Below are 9,256 nucleotides of genomic sequence, written 5' to 3'. Positions count from 1 at the left end.
CACAAATAAGTGAAACCATATGATAATTGACTCTCTCTGCTTGACTTATTTCACTCAGCATAATCTCTTCTAGTCCCATCCATGTTGCTGCAAAAGTTGGGTATTCATCCTTTCTGATGGAGGCATAATACTCCATAGTGTATATGGACCACATCTTCCTTATCCATTTGTCCGTTGAAGGGCATCTTGGTTCTTTCCACAGTTTGGCGACTGTGGCCCTTGCTGCTATAAACATTGGGGTACAGATGGTCCTTCTTTTTACTCCATCTCTATCTTTGGGGTAAATACCCAGTAGTGCAATTGCAGGGTCATAGGGAAGCTCTATTTTTAATTTCTTAAGGAATCTCCACTCTGTTCTCCAAAGAGGCTGCACCAACTTGCATTCCCACCAACAGTGTAAGAGGGTTCCCCTTTCTCCACATCCCCTCCAACACATGTTGTTTCCTGTCTTTCATCATTTCTTAAAAAATTTTTATTTATTCATTTGAGAGAGAGAGACAGAGATAGAGAGAGCACAAGCAGGGGGAGAGGCAGAGGGAGAGGAAGAAGCAGATTCCCTGCTCTGCTGAGTTGGGGGCTAAGCTGGGAGTTGACCTGGGGCTGAGCTGGGAGCCCATTACAGGGATCAATCCCAGGACCTCAAGACCAAAGGCAGATACTTAACCATCTGAGCCACCCAAGCACCCCGGTCTTTCATCATTAAGTAGGATACCACTTAGGGAATTTTTCTTAGATGGCTTTTATTGGATTGAGAAAGTTTCCTTCTAATCTTAGTTTTCTGGAAGCTTTTCTCATGAATAAATGTTGAATTTTCTCTAATGCTTTTTCTGCATTTATTAAGATGTTATTATGTCTGTTCCTATTACTTTGTTGACAATGATTTTTCTCTGTTACATTGATTTTCAGATGTTGAACTAACCTTGCACACCTGGTATAAGCCCCACCTGGTCATGATATATAGATTTTTTCTATATCGCTGGATTTTGATTTTCTAATATTTTCTTAAGGATTTTACATCTATGTCCATGAGCATATTGGTCTATAGTTTGTTTTTTTAGCAATATCTTTCTTCTGGTTTTGGTATCAGGGTAATTCTAGCCATATAAAATGAATTAGGAAGTATTCCTTCCTCTTTAATTACCTGAATGTTTTTGCATATAACTGGTATTATTTCTTCCTTAATATTTGGAATATTGGAATTTTCCAGTGAAGACATCTGATCCTGGAGTTTATTTTGTTGGAAAGTTTTTAATTACTAATTAAATTTTAATACTATAGTATTATTCAGATTGTCTAATTCTTCTTAATATTTGGTAGTTTAGGGGCGCCTGGTGGCTCAGTCAGTTAAGTGTCTGCCTTCGGCTCAGGTCATGATCCCAGGGTCCGCAGGAGCCTGCTTCTCCCTCTCCCAGTCTCCCTGCTTGTGTTCCCTCTCTCTCTCTGTCAAATAAATAAATAAAATCTTTTAAAAAAATATTTGGTAGTTTATGTGTTCAAAATTTTTTCTATTTTTTAAGTTATTAAAGTTTATTGGAATTGTTTGCACAATAATGTCTTATTCTGCTTTAGTGTCTGTAAGGTCTATAGTAATCTCCCTTCATTCATTCCTGATATTGATAATATGTATCATCTCTCCTTTTTCTTTTTCTTAATCTGACTGGCTATAAGGTTATCAATTTTATTGATCTTGCCAAAGAACCACTTTGGATTTATTGATTTTTCTCAGTAATGTTTTTCTTTTAAATTCCATTGATTTTTGCTCCTTATTATTTTCCTTCTTCTACTTGGTTTGGATTTAATTTACTTTTCTTTTTCTGTTTTTTTGAGATGAAAACTTAGATAATTGATTTCTTCTATTCAAACATATAGATTTTAATGCCATAAATATTTGTCCTTTAGCTGCACCCCACGAATTGTCATATGTTGTATTTTTATTTTCATTCAATTCAAAATATTTTCTGATTTCTCTTGCAACTCCCTCTTTGACCCATGAGTTATTAATAAATACATTGTTTAAATTACAAATATTTGTGGATTTCCCAGACATCTTTGTTACTAATTTCTAATTTAATTCTGCTTGGCAAGGGAACATACTTCATATAATTTCAGTTTTTTGAACAATTTCTTGAGGTTTGTTTAATGACCCAGAATGTATCCTCTCTTGGTGAATGCTTCATGTACACTTGAGAAGAATGAGTATTTTGCTGTTGGTGGGTGAAGTTTTCCTTAAATGTCAATTGGTCAATTCGATTAGTAGTGTTATTCAGATCAATAAATCAACAAATCAATAAAATTTAAAAAAAAGAAAGAAAGTTAGGTCCAGTTATTGATAGTATTGTTCAAATCTATATAAAGCCTTACTGATTTTGTCTACTGTTATTTTTTAAAAGATTTTATTTGTTTATTTGACAGACAGAAATCACAAGTAGGCAGAGAGGCAGGCAGAAAAAGAGGGGGAAGCAAGCTCCCTGCTGAGCAGAGAGCCTGATGTAGGGCTCAATCCCAGGACCTTGGGATCATGACCTGAGCTAAAGGCAGAGGCTTAACCCACTGAGCCACCCAGGCGCCCCTACTTGTTCTTTGAATCATTAGTAAAAGGTGTTGAAATCTTCAACTATAATTATAATTTCTTTGCTTTATATATTTTGGAGTTCTGTTATTAGGTGCCTGCAAACTATTGATTGTTCTGTTTTCTTGAAGCATTGACTCTTTCATCATTAAATGTTCTTTTTTTTAAAAGAGTTTTTTTATTTATTTGGGAGAGAGAGAATGAGCATGAGCAAGGGGTTGGAGCAGAGGAGAGGCAGAGGTAGAAACAGACTCCCTGCTGAGCAGGGAGCCCAACATGGAGCTTGATACTAGAACCCTAGGATCATGACCTGAGCTGAAGGCAGATACTTAACTGACTGAGCCACCCAGGCACCCCAGGAATATCATTAGAAGTTTTCTTAAAAAGGGGGCTCCTGGGTGGCTCAGTAGGTTAAAGCCTCTGCCTTCGGCTCCAGTCATGATCCCCGGGTCCTGGGATAGAGCCATACATCGAGCTCTCCGCTCAATGAGGAGCCTGCTTCTCCCTCTCCCTCTGCCTGCCTCTCTGCCTACTTGTGATCTCTGTCAAATAAATAAATAAAATCTTTTTTTTAAAAAAGAAGTTTTTTAAAAGAACATTTAATGAGGGACCCCTGGGTGGCTCAGTTAGTTAGTTAAGTGTCTGCCTTTGGCTCAGGTCATGATCTCAGGGTCCTGGGATCGAGCCCCTCACCAGGTTCCCTGCTCAGTGGGGAGTGTGCTTTTCCCTCTCCCTCTCCTTCCCACTCATGCTTTCTCTCTCTCTCTCTCTGTCTGTCCCTCTCTGTCTCAAATAAATAAAATCTTGAAATTTAAAAAAACCCTTCTAGAGATATTCCTTGCTCCAAAGTCCACTCTGTCTGAAATTAATATATTTGTTATAGCTCTCATGACTAATCTTGTGTAAAGTTTCTTTTTCTATTCTTTCCTTTTTAACCTACTTTATATTTTAAGTGTTTCTTGGGTGCCTGGGTGGCTCAGCTGATTAAGCATCTGTCTTCAGCTCAGGTCATGATCTCAGGGTCCTGGTATCTAGCCCCATGTTGGGCTCCCTGCTCAGCAGGGAGTCGTCTTCTCCCTCCCCCTCTGCCCGCCCCCCACTCATGCTCTCTCAAGCTCTCTCTCTCTCTCTCAAATAAATAGAAAAAAATCTTAAAAAAAAAACCTGTTTCTGGCATTATAATTGACTCATTAAAAAAGTCTCAATCTGTTACTAGATTATTGAGATCATTTTTAATATTATGCAATGATTTGTTATAATAATATAATAACAGAGTTTTAATCTATTATCTACTTATTTGTTTTGTATTTATTCTATACCCTATCTCTTTTTTCTTACTTTTCTTGTTTCCTGTCCTTTTTTTGATTAATTGTATTTTTAATTTCAGCGTATTTCCACCATTGTTATATTAGCTATAGCTTTTGTTTTAGTTATTTTAAAATGATTTAGAATGAGCATACTTAATTTATCTTTATCACATGACATTCTTCCTTCATATAATGTTATACCATTTTGTGTATAATGGACAACTGTATATTATGCAGTCTTACAAGTTAGCTTCCATTCTATTGTGTTATTTATCATACATTATACTTTAATTTATGTAATTTACCATTAAAAACATAGTTATTTTTTGTTTTAGACAGTGAGTTTAAAAAGAAAATTTTTACTGAAGTGTAATTTACATAATATAAAACTTACCCATTGTAAGTTTCCATGAATTTTAGTAAGTTTACTTAGCTTTGTAATCAGTTTTAAAATAATTTCACTACCTTCAAAGTCCCCCTTGTGTATTTACAGTCAACCCCACTCCATTCCAAATATGGATAACCACTGATCTGATTTCTGTCTCTACATTTTTGGCTTTTCTAGAAAGTTCATATAAATGGAATTGTACAATATATAGTTTTATGGATTTGACATTTCATATTTTGCACATTTTTTTGAGGTTCATCCATATTTTTGTATGTATCAATAGTTCATTTCCTTTTTTTATTCTTGGGCAGTCCATTATATGTGGATCCCATATTTGTTTATTAATTCATCCCTTGAACGTTTGTGTTATTTCAAGTTTGGAGTCATTATGCATGATGCTGTTATGAACTTTTGCATACAGTTTTAGGGTACACAAATTTTCATTTCCCTTGTGTATCTATGTAAGGGTTGACTTTCTGGGCCCTGGAAGTTTATACACAACTTTATACACAAGTAACTCACACTGATTTCTAAACTGAATGTGCTGTTTTACATTCTCACCAGTAATGTATGAGCATCCCCTTTATCTACATTCTCAAAACTTGATGCATCAGTCTTTTAGTATGTAGATACTCTAGAGAGTATAATAGTGTTATTATGGTTTTAAGTTAGATTTCCCTAATGACTAATGATATTGGGAATCTCTTTATATACTTATTTGCCATCATGTATCTTACTTGGTGAAGTGTCAGCTCAAATTTTGCTCAGATTCTTATTGTTCCTATTGGGTTTTTTTTACTTCTTCCTATTGTGTGGATATATTTCTGGACTCCCTATTGTAGTCTTTATGTATATCCATAGACCCATATCACATTGTCGTGATTACTGTAGCTTTACAATAAGTTATGAATAAAAGCAGTGTAATTCTTCCAGTTTTGTGTTTTTCCAAATTATTTTGGCTATTCTAGGTCCTTTCCATTTTAGGACCAGTTTGTTACTTTCTACAAAACGAGCTTGCTGAGATTCTGATGAGGATTTCAATGAATATGTGGATTAATAGGGGAATTGCCATCTTAATGATTTTGAGTCTTCCAATCCATGAAGAAGGCATATCCCTTTATTAATTCACATCTTCTTTAAATTTTTGCTGCTATATTTTGTAGTTTTCAGTATATAGGTTTTGCATGTTTGTTAAGTATATTCCAAATGTATTCCATTTTATTCTTTTTAATACTATTATTATGAGCATTCTTTTCATAATTTTGTTTTCAGATTGTTACTATTATACAGAAATACAATTGATTTTTGTAATATAATTGATTTTTGTACATTGAATCTGTGTTGCATTGCCTTGGTTAGTAGTTATTGTAGCTTTCTTGTTAATTTCCTTAAGATTTTATACATAGATAATCATGAATATGTGAATGAAGACAGTTTTACTTTTGTATTTCCACTCTGTATGACTTTGATTTCTTTTATTTACTTTATTTCACTGGTAGAATCTCCAAAACATGATTTCATAGAAGAGGTGAGGCCAGAAATCCTACTAAGTTTATAATGTTAGTGGAAAAACGTTTAGTCTTTGGGCATTAAGTATGACATTTGTTGTAAATTTTTAATAAATACCATTACCTGGTTGAGGAAGCTTTTTCATATTCCTACTTTTTAAAGAGTTGTTAAAAATCATAACTGGGTGTTGGATTTTATCAAATCCTTTTTCTGTGCCTATTGAGATGGTCATGTGGATATTTATTAATATGGTATATTACATTACTTGATTTACTTGATTTTTGGGTGTTAAACCAACCTTGCATTCCTGGGATAAAGCCCATTTGATCAGAATGTGTACTTCTTTTGGGATATTGCTAGATTTGTTTGCTAATATTTCCTTAAAAAGTTTTACACCCATGTTTGTGGGTAATTCCTTTTGGACAGTTTTTCTTATGTCTTCAAGTTTGTTGATGTTTTCTTCTGAAGCCTCTAATCTTTTAATCCTGTTTTCATTGAAAATTTTGTGTTTTCATCTCCAGAAGTTCCATTTCCTTCTTTAAAATATCCTCTATTTCTTTTCTTATTATGTTAATATTTTTCTCTACATTCTTGAGCATATTTGTAATAGTTATTTTAAAGTCCTTGTCTGCTAGTATCATCTTTGTCATTTCTGTGTCTGTTTCTATTGACTGATTTTTCTCCTTGTTTTAAGTCACAGTTGCCAGGTTCCTTGCATGTCTGGTAATTTTTAAAAATTGATTGAATGAATGTTATTATCACATTGTTGAACATCTGGATTTTGTTTCTTCTAGAGAATATCTAGAGTTATATCTTACAGTTAAGTTATTTACATATCAACATGGTCAATTTCACACTTGTTTCAAAACTTAATTAGAACAGGTCCTTCATAGGATTTACTCTGGGCTAGTTTAGTTCTATTTCTATGGCAAGACCCTTTCTGGAGGCTCAATTAAATGCCCCAGTCATTCAATGAGGTCTCTCCACTGTGGCTGGTAAAAACCTGAATGTCTCCTATTCTTGCATAAGCTCCAGGAATTGCTCAGTTTACAACTGGTCAATAGTTCTTTTCTCAGTCTTATAGTTTTCTGCCTTGTATATGTGTACTTTAGTATTCATCAACAGACAATCTATGCAGATTTCTGGAACTCTTTTCCTACATAACTCCCTCTACTTTGATACTCTGATACTTTGATACACAATTTCCAGTTACCTCAGATTTCCTGCTATGATCTGTCTCTTCAAGTCGTTGAGACCACCACCCTCTGCTGGGGCTTCCCCATCTCTGTGTCTTTTTCCAGAAAATGCCTGTAGGCAGAAGGTTGGAGCTTTCTAGTAAGACTCATTGCACTTATTTTCTTTCCTCTTAGGGATCCTAGCCTTGCATTGCCAGTTGTCCAATGTCTGAAAACACAGATCTTGTGTATTTTGTCCAATTTTCTAATTGTTTATAATTGCATGGTAGGTGTGCAATTGCAGGATACTCTGTTGTAAGGTCATGTTGTAAGGTCAAAACAAAATTCTTGCTTTCTAATTGTGTTTTTGTATATTAGCTCCCTATTTTATAGATACTTAAATATCCTCACAAATCATCCTGGGGATGTTTATTAGAATACTGGGTGTGGTACAAAAAACAATGAATACTGTTACACTGAAAAGAAATTTAAAAAAGAAAGAAAGAAAAAAAAAAGAATACTCTTCATGTCTTTCATGTTTCTTGAATTGATGGTATTTCACTGATGGAAATTTCCCCCACCATCTCAGCTTGCCTCTCATTTTGGGGCAGTCCATCATTTTCAAAGAGCTAGTGAGTTTTAATTGACTAGTAATATTTATAATAAAGGTCTACATTAATCTGAATTGATATTATATGGGGGTTTTCCGGCATTTTTGTAGGTGGGTGATGGGGGGAGACACACCATAGCCATTCATTCACTGGCTAATGCTGGTTCCTTTGATGGAGGGATCACAAGGATGTTCCCACACATGATCTCTTCTAAGCTTTACACGATTCTTACCACTATTATAATGATTATTCCAATTTCACAGTTGAAGAAATTGAAGTTCAGAGATGTTCGGTAACTTTCCAAGGTCACAGAACTGTTGAGAGAAGTAATCAGGATTAGAACCCAGAAGTTCTGTCCAACCTATGTACTGTGCTGCCTCCCATTTGCTTGATAGCTTCCAGAAATTTTGTGTATTTGGCCTATTGATGGAACTATTCCATGTTTTTCATTATAGGTACAGATATTTTCTAGTTTTAAATTTTCTTTGTCATATCATATAGCTTTTTTTAGTATTTTGAGAGTATCAGTGGTATTAGTCTTTTTATCTTGAAACTATAGCCCACAACATTTTTTTTTAAAAGATTTTATTTATTTATTTATTTGGGAAAGACAGAGCAGAAGGAGGAGCAGGGGAAGAGGGAGAAGCAAACTCACCATTGAGCAGGGAGTCTAATGTGGGGCCTGATGCAGGGCTCAATCTAGGGACCCTAGGATCATGACCTGAGCTGAAGGCAGATGCTTAACCAACAGAGCCACCCAGAAGCCCTATAGCCCACAACATTGTTTTCCATACTATCAACTATTTACATCAAATTCATCTTAAGTTAAAGTTCTCAGTGGAATGACTGAGACAAAGGAAGACATTTTTTAAAGTAGGCTTTGTGCCTAACATGGGCCTTAAACTCACAACCCTGAGATCAAGACATGAGACCAAGACACTGACGCTCTACCAACTTAGCCATCGCCATCCAGGAGCCCCAAGGAATAGACATTTTTGAGGGACTTCATATATGCGTTGTAAAAGTAAAATAAAATTCTAGTCAATTTTACCAAGACTCATCAAGTGGTACATAAGAATGCCAGCTGTTCCAAGAAGTGTAGTTTTTAATTGGTGTCTTTGAGAGACCTGAAGTTTCTAAGATGTCTAATGGTAGAATTTGAGGCCCAGTGACATATGTGCAGAGGAGGTATTTTTGGGAACAGTCCCTTGCCTGTACCTCCCAAATCCCTTACAGACCCCCTTTCTCATTGGGCGGCCCCTCCTGTGCATGTTGGGGGCAGGGCCTGTGCTGGGGACACCTCTGCCAGGACCCTGCTGATCTATGTTCTCGCCTGACACTCAGCAGCTGTCGCGGAGGCGTGGGCTGCAGGCGCTGTTCCCCATGGGCTGTGTGCAGGCTGCAGGCCGGGATCCTTTCCCGCCTAATCCAAGGGGCACTGGCGGTGGGGAGGGAGACAGCTGGGTGTAACTGATCTGCAAAGGAATGGAGTGGTGCAGGCCTCCCAGTGCTGGGCTGGGCCGTCTGTAGGCTGCCCTCTCCAGCTGCCTCATTTTAACCCTTCCCTCTCTTACTTCTGTCTCCCCTCTCCATCCTGGGACTCCATCCCTGGAACATTCCCAGACCCCTAGGAACATCCCTGGCTGGGTCTAAACACCTTGCAGAGGACCCAGCCTTCTAATAGCTACTGTTGGGGA

Source organism: Neovison vison, chromosome 7 (genome assembly GCF_020171115.1).
Source record: "Neovison vison isolate M4711 chromosome 7, ASM_NN_V1, whole genome shotgun sequence".
In the NCBI taxonomy this organism is placed as follows: Eukaryota; Metazoa; Chordata; class Mammalia; order Carnivora; family Mustelidae; genus Neogale; species Neogale vison.
The sequence above is the reverse complement of the archived record's forward strand: the minus strand, read 5'-3'. Positions refer to the sequence as shown.